At 44.4% G+C, this 13,121-nt stretch overlaps 1 protein-coding gene across 2 annotated transcripts in view; it reads right to left on the bottom strand.

Moving 5' to 3' along the window:
- The window catches only part of LOC119965988 (mitochondrial calcium uniporter regulator 1-like), a 77,970-nt gene that overhangs the window by 9,504 nt on the left and 55,345 nt on the right, over positions 1-13,121 (bottom strand). The window contains exon 10 of one of the 2 annotated variants that reach the window (XM_038797084.1): positions 12,888-13,003. The exons of the other annotated variant lie outside the window; for it this stretch is intronic. The gene's annotated coding sequence lies outside the window, so the exon portion shown is untranslated. Of the gene's footprint in view, positions 1-12,887; positions 13,004-13,121 lie in introns of those variants that run through there. 2 annotated transcript variants of the gene reach the window in all.

Genomic DNA, 13,121 nt, shown 5'->3' with positions numbered 1-13,121 from the left:
CCCAACCACAGCACTGGACCTGGACACTCTGACATACAGGAGCCAGTACTCCCAGGAAACCCAGCACACACCAAAACCTATCACCCAGCTGGCCCTGTACCTCAATGACCATACCTAGGGCAGTGTACCAATCCAACTAGCACGAGAAAAATCACACCAGCCTCAACCCGGAGACCCCACCACCGAAGAGATAAAGAATCATCAAGACACTCAATAATTGGGTAAGGAAAACCCTGCGTAACCCCTTGAACCAAACCAGGGTTTCTAAAAGTACGTTGCTCACCCGAGTGAAGAGCAGAAGAACCCCCTAAGGGAGGAATGCCCGAGCTAGCCCAGGAACATAAGCCACAGCACTGTATGCCGTGGTAAGGAAGATAGGCTCAGCATACAGTCTCTTACTTCAACAATTCAAACAAGAGAGGCGGCACCATGAAGCAGTAGTTAGCGCTGCTGCTTCACGGCGTCGAGGACCTGGGTTCAATCCCGGCCCTGAGTCACTGTCTGTGTGGAGTTTGCACATTCTCTCCGCGTCTGGGAGGGTCTCACCCCACAACCCAAAGATATGCAGAGTAGCTGGATTGGCCACGCTAAATTGTCCCTAATTGGAAAAATGTAAAAAAAACATTCAAACACTAATTAATCAAAACTATCGCCGGAATTTTCCCCTACTCTAATAGCTGTAAAAACATCAACCCCAAGGAAGAACCAGAAGGACCCAGTCCTCTCCAGGATATATGATCCATCCAGGCTTTTGAAGGAGGTAAACATGGATTCTCAAAGTGCAAAGTAAGAAGAAAAAGCAAAATAAAACTCCATTGCATTTAGCTCCAACTGGGGGCTATCCTCAATCCTAGTGAAGACTTAACTAATCCTATCACCCACCTCCACACCATCCATCCACTCATTACCCGACCGTGGATCCACTCGTTTTCATTATAAACAAGATAGGGATTTCTAGAATGCACTCTCTTCTCATAACTGCAAGGATTACAGCACAAAGAAAAAACAGGAGTAAGACTGTGTACTTATCACATTACCGACTCAATATTAAGTTTGCTAAAAAAGGATAACAAATGACCCTTGCCCTCGTGTGCTCACACTGGCTAAGAGAAAAGACAACAATAAGAAGTCAACAGCATAATCCAGGGTTATTAATGAACTGCAGGATAATAACACCATCTATGTCACTTGGAAAGGCCAAAGCAATCATCGAACAACCCTCAGGGTCTCTCAAAAATTCCATCGAACAAACCACCTTCACCTCCGCCATGCTGTCATCCCAACACGCCGGCAACTGGAAACCTAAGCCCCAGCCAGGGGAATGGCTCGACAATTCCAACTCTTTTCAACGAGCATCACGAACATGATAATATAAGACTTGCGGTCAAGGGCCACAACAACCTCCAGGCCTTGAAGACCGGATACAATGTGCTCCATCGAACCTGATGCGTACGACCTCCAAATCAAGAATACTAAAGCATGGCAGCCATTTTTCAGACTCAATAGTGAACTCGCCTCCACTTTTCGCAGGAACTGGGCTCACGAACACTCCTTGTCCGGCCCCCACTTCCCAAATTGGTCAACTCAGAAGGCACACACCATGCAGCAGGATTTCTATAAACCGTCACTGTCTTAAAGTGGTAACTGCATTTAAAGTGGTAAATGCAAGATAAAGGAAACAGCTAGCAGAAGCAAAAAGGAAAAAGACTTACTGTTCGGGAGGATTAATCCTTATCATGCAGATGCTGAGGATTGGAGTCAGTATGCCGAGAGACACGGATTCTATTTCATTGCGAATGAAACTAGAATTGTCCCTGGAATTAAGAGCTTGTCATATGAGGAGCAGTTGAGGACTTTGGGTCGATGCCTCTTGGATTTTGGACGGATGAGGGGGGATCTTATTGAAACTTACAGGATACTGAAAAGTCTAGATGGAGTGGACGTGGAGAGAACGTTTCCACTTGTAGGAAAAACTAGAACCCGAGCCCACAGCCTCAGATTGAAGGGACGATCTTTTAAAACTGAGATGAGGAGGAATTTCTTCAGCCAAAGGGTGGTGAATCTGTGGAACTCTTTGCCGCAGAAGGCAGTGGAGGCCAAATCACTTGAGTGTTTTTAAGACAGAGATAGATAGATTCTTGATTAATAAGGGGATCAGGGGTTATGGGATGAAGGCAGGAGAACGGGGCAGAGAAACATATCAGCCATGATTGAATGGCAGAGCTGACTCGATGGGCTGAATGGCCTAATTCTGCTCCTATGTCTTATGGTCTTATGATGAAGGTAAACGTAGACCTATCCTATTGGGCATGTGTGGAAGAAAAATGTACAATCTTCTCAGAAACCTGGCTGCCTGGGTTGCACCCAATGCTAAGTCATACAATGCATTAGTGGAGCTTGCAACATTGCATTTTCAGCCAAAACCGTCTGTAATTATGCAACACTTCAAGTTCAACATGAGAGCTCATGCTCAAGAGGAATCTATTGCTACTTTTATGGTGAACCTGAAACAGATTACCAAATAATGAAAGTTTAGGGATACCTTGAATCGTATGCTGCAGGACAGGCTGGTATGCGGTGTGAATGACAACACCATACAGTGCCGTTTTCTTGCTGAATCGGATATTGATTTCAAGCGCACACTGCAACTTTCTCTCACTGTGGAGACTGCCACAAAAGATTCTGAGGATTTCCACCACATAAACAATGAAACACTGTACCATAATACGTAGAAGCCTGAATTGGGGCACAACGTGGCAGAGGAGATTTTCAGCACAATTCGCTGTCTACCAAATGACAAGTTAGGAAACCTACTTACAATGAGTCAGCTGACAAGGTGCTCATTTGTTATAGACGTGGAGGGAATCATGGAGCAGATGCATACAGATGTAGAGAGGTCGAGTGCTACTTTTGCCACAAGAGAAGACAATTGGTTAGGCAGTGCAGAATAAAAATAAACTAACTGCAGAGCAAAGAACACCTCTGATTGAATCAACTGACACTGCAGAAGCTGATGCTGCCATTACATATTCTCTGTACATTGCTGTTAAATCTCCGCCATTGCAGTGACAGTGCTGATGAATGACGAGCAACTGCAGCTGGAGGTGGGCACCGGTGCTTCAGCTACTGTTGGCCTTGTCGAAGTGACCTCAGCTGAGCGCCGATTGGTATTGGCCAAGGGGTACAGTGGGCTAAATAGCTGGCTTGTAAAGCAGACCAAGGCCAAGACCAAGTTCAATTCCCGTACCAGCCTCCCCGAACAGGTGCCGGAATGTGGCGACTAGGGCCTTTTCACAGTAACTTCATTTGAAGCCTACTTGTGACAATAAGCAATTCTCATTTCACTGGTCCCTACAAACAGGGATCAAATCGATCAGGGTGGTTGGCCTCTAGCCAGGCTAGCACCCTGGCACTGCCACGTGGGTGCCACTCTGGCACTTCCAGTGTTCCCATGTGGCATGTTGTGAGGTGCAAGGGGAGGGGGGGGGGGGGCTAGAGGACCCCCCCCAACAAATGTCTTGGGACATTTGGGGGTCCGGTGGTCGGGTCGGGGCGTCTTGACCTCTTTCTGCACTGAGGAGCTCCTCAGTGCAGGACATGCGACTAAGTGCAGCTGAGTGTGGCCTTGGTGAGGCATTCCCTGCCGGGGGCCAAAAGAAATGCCGTTAGATAGCAGTAGCGCCGGGAACGACCCGTCGATTCCCGACCAGAAGGGACACTGTTTTAGTTAAATCGCACCCTTTGTTTTGCAATGCTGGCCAGGTAATTGTTTCAATGACCTTCCCTCTATTATAATAAGAACTACACCAGCTTATATGAATTAATGCATTTTGACGGAAAGAAAAAAAGCATGACATTCTATCATGCTGCATGATTAATATCTTAAGTTGATATTGCAAATGAATTTGAGCTGAAACATGGTGTAAACTAACCATTACATGTTCAAATGCATGTTGGGTCTAATATTCCAACCTGAAAGGCATTGCTTTATTTTGTTCTTTATCTGCTATAATATTTATTCTCGCAGGTCTGAGTGCAAGAAATGGAAATTAGTGGTTGGAGTTAGTGAAACAAGTAGGAATTGCCCTGTTAACAATATTTTCAAGAAAATCTCATTTTTACACTCAAGCAAGGCTTCAGTTACAAGACTGTTAATTGGTGGGAAAAGCATGAGCAGAGTTATGGGTAGAAGGTGGGTGAATGGAAGGAGGCGTGTTGCTCATTCGGAGAGCTGGTACTGGCACGATGGGCCAAATGGCCTCCTTCTACACTGACAAAAAATCATAAACAAGGATTTGGTACCCAAATGCCACATAGGAGGTGCAAAAGGGACAAAGTATTCCAATTTGGGGATACATTTGCAAGTCTGTACATTTAGCATATGTGACTGGATTTGGGAGCTAAATTCAATGTTTAAGTAGTCTGTGTTGGCATCAGTGAGCATTTGTAAGACACATTTAGCTTAGCTCTAATGCCAGCTCCCAACTCATTAAACCACATAATTCTCTGCTGGAGTTGAGTGTAGCTTTCACACAGGCAGGCGTCTGTCAGTTTCTTCATTTCAAAGTAAATATATATGGAACTGAAAATAAAGGACACGGCTTGTACTCCGCCTTTGGCAAAGGAAAGTAACCTAGGCTCCCAGAGTTCTTTAGTTAAGAGCTGCCATGAGAAGTTGAGGACAGATAGAATTCTTTAACATGAATAAATAAAAATTAAGTATACAATTCATAATCAGCGAATATTGTTATATAATGTAAAGGATGAAAGCGTCACAATGATGGTGAATAAGGTACCAAACAAAAATCATAATGACAAGAGCAGAACGTCAAGGCTGGCATTCCCACAACAGAAGTGGCAGCTCAGCAGACAGGCCAAAGAAAAGCTGCAAATGCTTACAATCCGAAATAAAAAAACGAAAATACTGGAACCACACAGCTGGTCAGTCAGCAGTTGTAGAGAAAAAAATACAAGTTATCTGTTCTTTAAGCCAGAAAACTATAAACATTATTAAGTGCATCTCAAATTAGGGCAGCACGGTAGCGTGGTGGTTAGCATAAATGCTTCACAGCTCCAGGGTCCCAGGTTCGATTCCTGGCTGGGTCACTGTCTGTGCGGAGTCTGCACGTCCTCCCCGTGTGTGCGTGGGTTTCCTCCGGGTGCTCCGGTTTCCTCCCACAGTCCAAAGATGTGCGAGTTAGGTGGATTGGCCATGATAAATTGCCCGTAGTGTCCTAAAAAGTAAGGTTAAGGGGGGGGGTTGTTGGGTTACGGGTATAGGGTGGATATGTGGGTTTGAGTAGGGTGATCATTGCTCGGCACAACATCGAGGGCCGAAGGGCCTGTTCTGTGCTGTACTGTTCTATGTTCTATGTAAATTCATTGAAATATCTTTTTAAAAAGCACTGGACGGCAGATTTAAAGAGATGTGACGTATTCTGCTTAATTTGGTTAAACGCTTAGCTCCTCCCCCTTAAAGAACCTTTTTAAAGAATGTTAACTTTTAGATTTTCATGGAAAATTGAACCGTAAGAGAAAATATTGCAGAAAATTGATTCTTCAAAGCTACAAATATCCCTTGTGCCCCAAGGTGAGCTGATAACCAGGTAGGCACCATACTTAGCACCATACACAACATTCCTGTTCTTTTTACAACTCCAAAGTGTCAATGCCTGGGCATTTAAGATGGGCTCCCAGCAACTGAGAAGCCAGTTATAGCAAAAAGACGTGAATAATGTAATTGAGTGCAGGGCTATGTTTAAGAGATTGATGCGTGTTTCGAATTCCAACTTAGTTTGGAAATCAGTTACGACTTTTTTCATCACTGTGCCAGAATTAGTTTGGGATTGCTTAAAGCTTTGGCACAGTTGTACAAATGGAAGTGGAATAATCTTCAATAATAGTGAAAAACATTCCAAAATATTAAGTCACTTGCAGTGCATCCAAATTGACAAGTCTCTGTGCAAACCTCCCACTTCTTAATCGACAAGGAATATGGGGCGAGATTCTCCAATAATGGGGCTTTCTCCCCACTCCAGCATCAAAACGCGGACGTTTCACCCTGGACCTTCTTGAAGAAAGTCCAAAGTGATTCTCCTATCGGAAGGGTCGAGCAGGGCCCCGGAGTACTCCATGCAGATCTGCTCTGGGCCCTGCACTTCCTTCGGCAGCCGCCCCATGCGATATGGCGGACTCACAATGCAGAGCAGCCCCGACAATATAGGCCCCCCGAGATCGCACGCGCCCGTGGATCAGTGGCCCCCGATCGCCAGCCTGGCCATCCCTGAGGTCCCCCCCCCCCCGGTGGAGGATCTTCCCGCCCCCCAACAGGGCGACCGCAGGCTGAGTACGCAGCTGCTGCCGACTGTTCCCAACAGGCAAAACGTGGTTAGAACCACGGCGTCGGGAAATCGGCCATTGTCGTCGGTGAATCGGGGGGGCCTCTGTCAATGGCCCCTACCCACACCGCGTACACCGCGCCGGTTTTCGCCTTCAACGCCCATTTCTCTGCCCCTGCGCCGATTGCGATTTTGCTGCAGATGCTCGGAGAATCACGCCCATGATCTGTCAGGCACAGATAGTAAACAAGTATTTAGAATTTAATAACCAACCCAAAACCCTTTGGTAAAGTTCATCTACAGGGAGCAGCTTCAAGATTGAAAATCCTCTTGTGTAGTAAGGCCCCAAACCGAAGCACTCTAAAATGCAGGACTTTTGAGTAGTTTATCTTTGAATTAATGTCAAAAAAGCAACAATTCTGATTGAATTTAACTGACCATTAAAATTCTATTTTCTGGATTTCAGGAAGTTGTACCTTAACCTCCTACTATCTGCCTTGGTTCAGTAACCCTTAATACCCTTGCCAACAAGCTGACTCTTGAAACCTTCAACTGAAGGTCACCCCTGAATGGTCTAGCTCTAATTTGAAGAATGTGATCCTTTGTTCTAGAAGTGCCCCACCAGAAGTAGCTGTTTCTCTTTATTTGCCCTATCAATGCCATTAATTATGACAAAGTGCTCAATTAAGTCACCTCTTAACCTTCCATAGCAAGAGACTGCAAATATGTAACTGTGCAATCTGTCCTCGTAATATCAGAATTTGAGCCCTGCTATCATTATGGCAAATCTGTGCTGCATCTCTTTCAAGGTCAACATGTCCTCCCTGAGGTGTGAAGTCCAGGATTGAATGCAATGCTTTAAGTGGAGTCCAATCAGAGCGCCGTTTAACTGTAACATAACTTTCACCTTGTTTTATTTCTGGCACCTTTTATATTATGATCCTGGACCAGACCCGAACATTTGAACAAAGAACAAATAACAATACAGGACAGGAACAGGTCCTTCGGCCCTCCAGGCCTGTACTGGTCATAATACCACCATTGGCCAAAAGCCCTCAGCAGTTCCTAGTGCCGTATCCCTCTATACCCATTCGATCCATGTATGTGTTGAGATGCCTTTCGAACACCGTTAATGCTCGGATACCAGTCAGAAACCACAGTATTTTTTAATTTGTAAAGCTGCGAGAAAAGAATACTTTGCTCCAGAAGTAACTCCACACACAAATGCGGATATGGTTTATTAAAACAAACTTTATTACTTACCACAGTATTAAACTAATCTTAGCAGCATAAAATAAATAGCTTACAATTATCAGTTAAACAATGTTTAACAATAAAATGAAACATTTTATCTTCTAACTGCTATCTTCTTTATCTCCAATCAAGCAAAACCCATCTCAGGTCAAAATCTAGTTTTAAATAAAGTTAGCATGTACAGAACAAAGAATAAAGAACAATATAGCACAGGAACAGGCCTTTTGGCACTCCAAGCCTGCGGCGATCACGTGTCCTATCTAGACCACGCACCTTTATCCTTCTGGGGACTGGTTTAGCACAGTGGGCTAAACAGCTGGCTTGTAATGCAGAACAATGCCAGCAGTGCAGGTTCAATTCCCGTATCAGCCTCCCCGAACAGGCGCCGGAATGTGGCGACTAGGAGCTTTTCACAGTAACTTCGTTGAAGCCTACTTGTGACAAGAAGCGATTATTATTATTCTATACCCCGTCACTTCATTTGTCTATCCAGATAAGTCTTAAACGTCCCTAACGTATCTGCCTCAACCACCTCACTTGGTAGTGCATTCCAGGCCACCACCAACCTCTGTAAAAAAAAAACATCCCCCGCACATCTCCACTGAACCTATCCCCTCTCACCTTGAACTTGGGCCCTTGTAATTGTAATTTCCGTCCTGGGAAAAAGCCCATCTGTGCCCCTCATAATTTTATAAACTTCTATCAGGTCGCCCCTCAGCCTTCGCCTTTCTTGGGAGAACAATCGCAGTTTATTCAATCTCTCCTAATAGTTAATACCCTCCATACCAGGCAACATCCTGGTAAACCTTTTCTGTACCCTCTCCAAAGCCTCCACGTCCTTCTGGTAGTGTGATGACCAGAATTGGACACAGTATTTCAAATGTGGCCTAACTAATATTCTATATAAGTGTAACATAATTTGAGCTTTTAGACTCGATACCCCTTCCTATGAAGGCAAGCATGCCACATGCTTTCTTTACCACTATTTCCACCTGGCAGCCACTTTTAAGGATCTGTGGACTTGCACGCCCATATCTCTGTGTGTCTATGCTCCTGATGGTTCTGCCATTTATTTTATAGCTCCCACCTTAATTGTATCTACCAAAATGCATCACCTCGTATTTGTCCATCTGCCATTTCTCCGCCCCAAATTTGCAGGCTAACTGGTAATTGTAAGCTATTTCTTTTATGCTGTTGAGATTAGTTTAATACTGTGGTAAGTAATAAAGTTTGTTTTAATAAACCATATCCGCATTTGTGTGTGGAGTCACTTCTGGAGCAAAGTATTCTTTTCTCGCAGCTTTACAAATTAAAAAATACTGGGGTTTCTGACTGGTATCCGAGCATTAACGGCGTTCAAAAGTCATCTCAGAACAGCTATTTTGTTCTTTGTTCTGTATTTGTTAACTTTATTTAAAACTAGGTTTTGACCCGAGATGGGTTTTGCTTGATTGGAGATATAGCCTTCTGTATTCTCTGACAATCTTCATCACTATGGGCAGCACGGTAGCATTGTGGATAGCACAATCGCTTCACAGCTCCAGGGTCCCAAGTTCGATTCCGGCTTGGGTCACTGTCTGTGCGGAGTCTGCAAATCCTCCCCATGTATGCGTGGGTTTCCTCCGGGTGCTCCGGTTTCCTCCCACAGTCCAAAGATGTGCAGGTTAGGTGGATTGGCCATGATAAATTGCCCTTAGTGTCCAAAATTTCCCTTAGTGTTGAGTGGGGTTACTGGGTTATGGGGATAGGGTGGAGGTGTTAACCTCGGGTAGGGTGCTCTTTCCAGGAGCCGGTGCAGACTCGATGGGCCGAATGGCCTCCTTCTGCACTGTAAATTCTATGTAAATCTATCCGCAATTCCTGCAATCTTCGTATCATCTGTAATGAAGTATCTACTTTAGAGATGCCGTGGAGAGATTGCTTGGAGAGAGAGAGAGAGAGAGAGATCCTTCTGGAAACAGCCTGCAGATTTTTGTCTGTAACAAAACACTGTTTAACTTGCCTGCTTTTTCCAAAGTGTCGAGGGGGGTTACATGTGGGCAGTTTTGGGCATTCCGGGTCCATGTGCGGCCGGCGCCATGTTGCACGGCACAGTTGTAAGACCAAACGGATCCTGCGGACCATAGCCGCAGAATCAGAGAATCCAGCCCCATGTCTCTAAAGATCTACACCCCAAAATCATAAGAAAAATCTATTAGGCTCATATTTTAAAACATGAGCATGGTTTGAAATAAAAGTGATCTCCTTTTTAATGATGCCTTTATTCCCCCTTCTGTAGCCACAGATTTTTAAAAACATTACTGCATCAGATATATACACAAACTAAACGAGGCGTTTATCCATTACTGCACCAGAGACATATAACACAATATATATCTGAAATTCCTACATTTATGACTCCTCCCCCCTTATAAACATGCACCAGCAGTAGGAAAAGATAGCTTCATTTTCCAAAGCCTTTCAACTCTCAACATTACTCATTACTAAACACGACCAATACTCTATAAGATACATAGTTAGGCATGCAAAACTTAAACATGAGTATGGTCCTTTTCAGCTTTCTTTCCCACCTTTTAACATTCCAGTCTTCTCATTTTCAAACTCATGATAAAGCATCTACAATCACGTTTTCTCTTCCTGCTACATGTAAATGTTTTAAGTTAAATGGTTGTAGCAACAAACCCCATCTAAACAGTCTTCCATTTGGAGCCTTAAACCTCTCCAAAAACATTAATGCATTAATACAATAGTTTCCGATGAATTGTTAACAACATAAATGTCAAAATGTTGCAATGTTATCAACCTCAATGCCCCCTTGTCAGTGGTTGAATATTTCTTTTGATTAACATTTAGTTTTCAAGAAAAATAACCAACAGCCATTCTATTCTTTTGTCATCATCCTGTAACAGTACAGCACCAACACCCACATCCCTTGCATCAATTGTCATCTTAACAGACTTGGCATAATTCGGTGCCACCAACACTGGTGCGGTGGTTAAAAACGTTTTCAGTTTGTCAAATGCCTCCTGACATTCTGAAGTGCACTGAAATTTCCCATGCTTTTTCAGAAGTTCAGTTGGTGGAGCAACTACACTGCTAAGTGTTGGGTGGGGTTACTGTGTTATGGGGATAGGGTGGAGGTGTTAACCTTGGGTAGGGTGCTCTTTCCAGGATCCGGTGCAGACTCGATGGGCCGAATGGCCTCCTTCTGCACTGTAAATTCTATGTAAAAAATAAAATAAAATCTGACACAAATTTCCAGCAGAGACCATTCATGCCCAGAAATCTCAGAATTTTTCTCCTCCTTGATGGTATTGGGCACTCCCCAATAGCTTTTGTTTGCACATTCCATGGGGCCACCTGACCATTTCCAATTGTATGTCCTAAAAAGGTGACTTTGCAAATTCACTTTTAACTAGGTTTACCACAATTCAACCTCCTGTAGTCAATTGAACAATTCCTTTGAATGTCCCAAATGCTCCTTCCGAGTTTGACTGAACACCCCAAAATCGTCAATGTGTGCTGCACAATTGTTTAGTCCAGAAATTACCTTGTTGGTTAATCTTGGCACTGTTGCTTATGCATTATTCATTCCAAACGGCATAAATTTAAACTGATACAGACCATTTGGTGTCACAAAAGCTGAAACTTCCTTTGCCCTGTCTGATAGAGGTACTTGTCAGTATCCTTTAAATAAGTAAAGTTTGGTAATAAAATTTGCTTGTCCCACCTTTTCAACACTGTCTTCCAAATGAGGACTGGGATACAAATCTGACTTTGCAACTGCATTGACTTTTCTATAATTGTTGCGTTCCATCTGGTTTTGGTACCATCAAAATAGGTGAATTCCAATCGCTGCAACTCACTTCAATGATATCATGCTTAAGCATGTTTTCAAACTCCTTTTGTGCCTGTGCCAACTTAAGTGAATTGAGCCCACATGGATGTTGCTTAATTGGAGTAGCATTTCCTCCATCTACATCATGCATAATTACTTCTGTACTTCCTAATTTGTTCCCACATATAACTCTATGTGACTGTAATAAGTGTTTCAGGTCACTTTGACTTTCCTCGAATTTGACAGGAATTGTCAATTGAGAGGATGCAATCAGGGAAGGCACCAGGGCCGGATGGTTTCCCGATGGAATTCTATCAACAATTTTCGGCAGAGTGGGGGATATGTAGCGAAGTTGTTTGCTAAAGTGCTGGCGAGGCAATTGGAGAGGTGTGTACCGGAGTGGTCTCTGAGGACCGGACAGGTTTTGTTACAGAACAAGGAAGAATCTGCAGGCACCATCAGCAAACTATCCCCTCCCCGCCTTGTCCTCGCTCTTGGATACTAACACACCAAATATGCAAACAAATAGAAGCAAGGCGAACACAAACAACTCAAATCTACTTTTAACAAACTGGAAGAAAGCAAGAACTTGAAGCTCCTAATCTAAAAAAACTAGTATAATGAGCTGCAGCCAACCCTTCAACACCATTCCCGTTAGCTAACTCTTAGGTTAGCAGGGAGACTCCCAACTAGAATGAAGAAAAATGGTTACAAAAACAAAATACTAAAAAGCCCATAAACTATTGTGCTCCAACACCAACAAAGTTTATTTTCATAACAGAACAGAACCTCACAGAAAAGTCAACCCCAAACTTAACCCAAAATGTAAAAATTCAACCCCCATAAAAACAGGAAAATCTCCCAGTACGCACAAGATGACATGCATGCCATTTATTATCCCCTGGACATGGGGCATCCCGGCGATGGCGGATAATCCTGCTGCCCGGACATCTGGTCCAGTTCAAGATTTATACAATCAGCTTCCCGGGCAAACAGGGCATTCGTGACCTCACGGATGCACTTGTGAGTTGTTGGCTAGGAAATGCAACACAAGTCCCGACTCGGGGCCTGGAATGATCCCGAGGCGTAAAAGTTCAGGGCTGCGGTGACTGTGACGTCCTCCTCCACGTAGTGCCAGGTCCATAAAGACAGCACAGGTGTCCAGGGGATAATAAATGGCATGCATGTCATCTTGTGCGCACTGGGAGATTTTCCTGTTTTTATGGGGGTTGAATTTTTACATTTTGGGTTAGGTTTGGGGTTGAGTTTTCTGTGAGTTTCTGTTCTGTTTGTTATGAATGCACTGTCCCTTTGTTGAGGCGGAGCCTCCTGACGTCAGTTCAAAAGACCAGTGACGCCTTAATACCTTGAGCCATCGTCGGCCTCCCCCTCTGGGTCCTTCACTGGCCTGATGAGTGGCCAGGTACTCAGGGTGTGTGGGGTGGGGAGAGCCCTGCACATGGGCCGCCGCCTCAGGCGTCTGTCGCCTTCTCCGGCGTCTGGCAGCCAGGTATGCCAGCACTATCATGACGACAGCTTCCGCAGGGTCCACAAATCATCCGTATTGTAATATCTGTGAGGAATTGGAGAGGGGAGAGACTGACAATCAGCTGTGGTTTGCACCCTACCCTGCGGGTCCCCCAGATCTCCCCACCCTCACATCCTCTGCCACCTTTCAAGGTGCCATCCAA

The sequence above is a fragment of the Scyliorhinus canicula genome, chromosome 5 (genome assembly GCF_902713615.1).
Source record: "Scyliorhinus canicula chromosome 5, sScyCan1.1, whole genome shotgun sequence".
NCBI classification, from domain to species: domain Eukaryota; kingdom Metazoa; phylum Chordata; class Chondrichthyes; order Carcharhiniformes; family Scyliorhinidae; genus Scyliorhinus; species Scyliorhinus canicula.
Note: the sequence above shows the minus strand (reverse complement) of the source record. Positions and strands in the feature narration are given on the sequence as shown.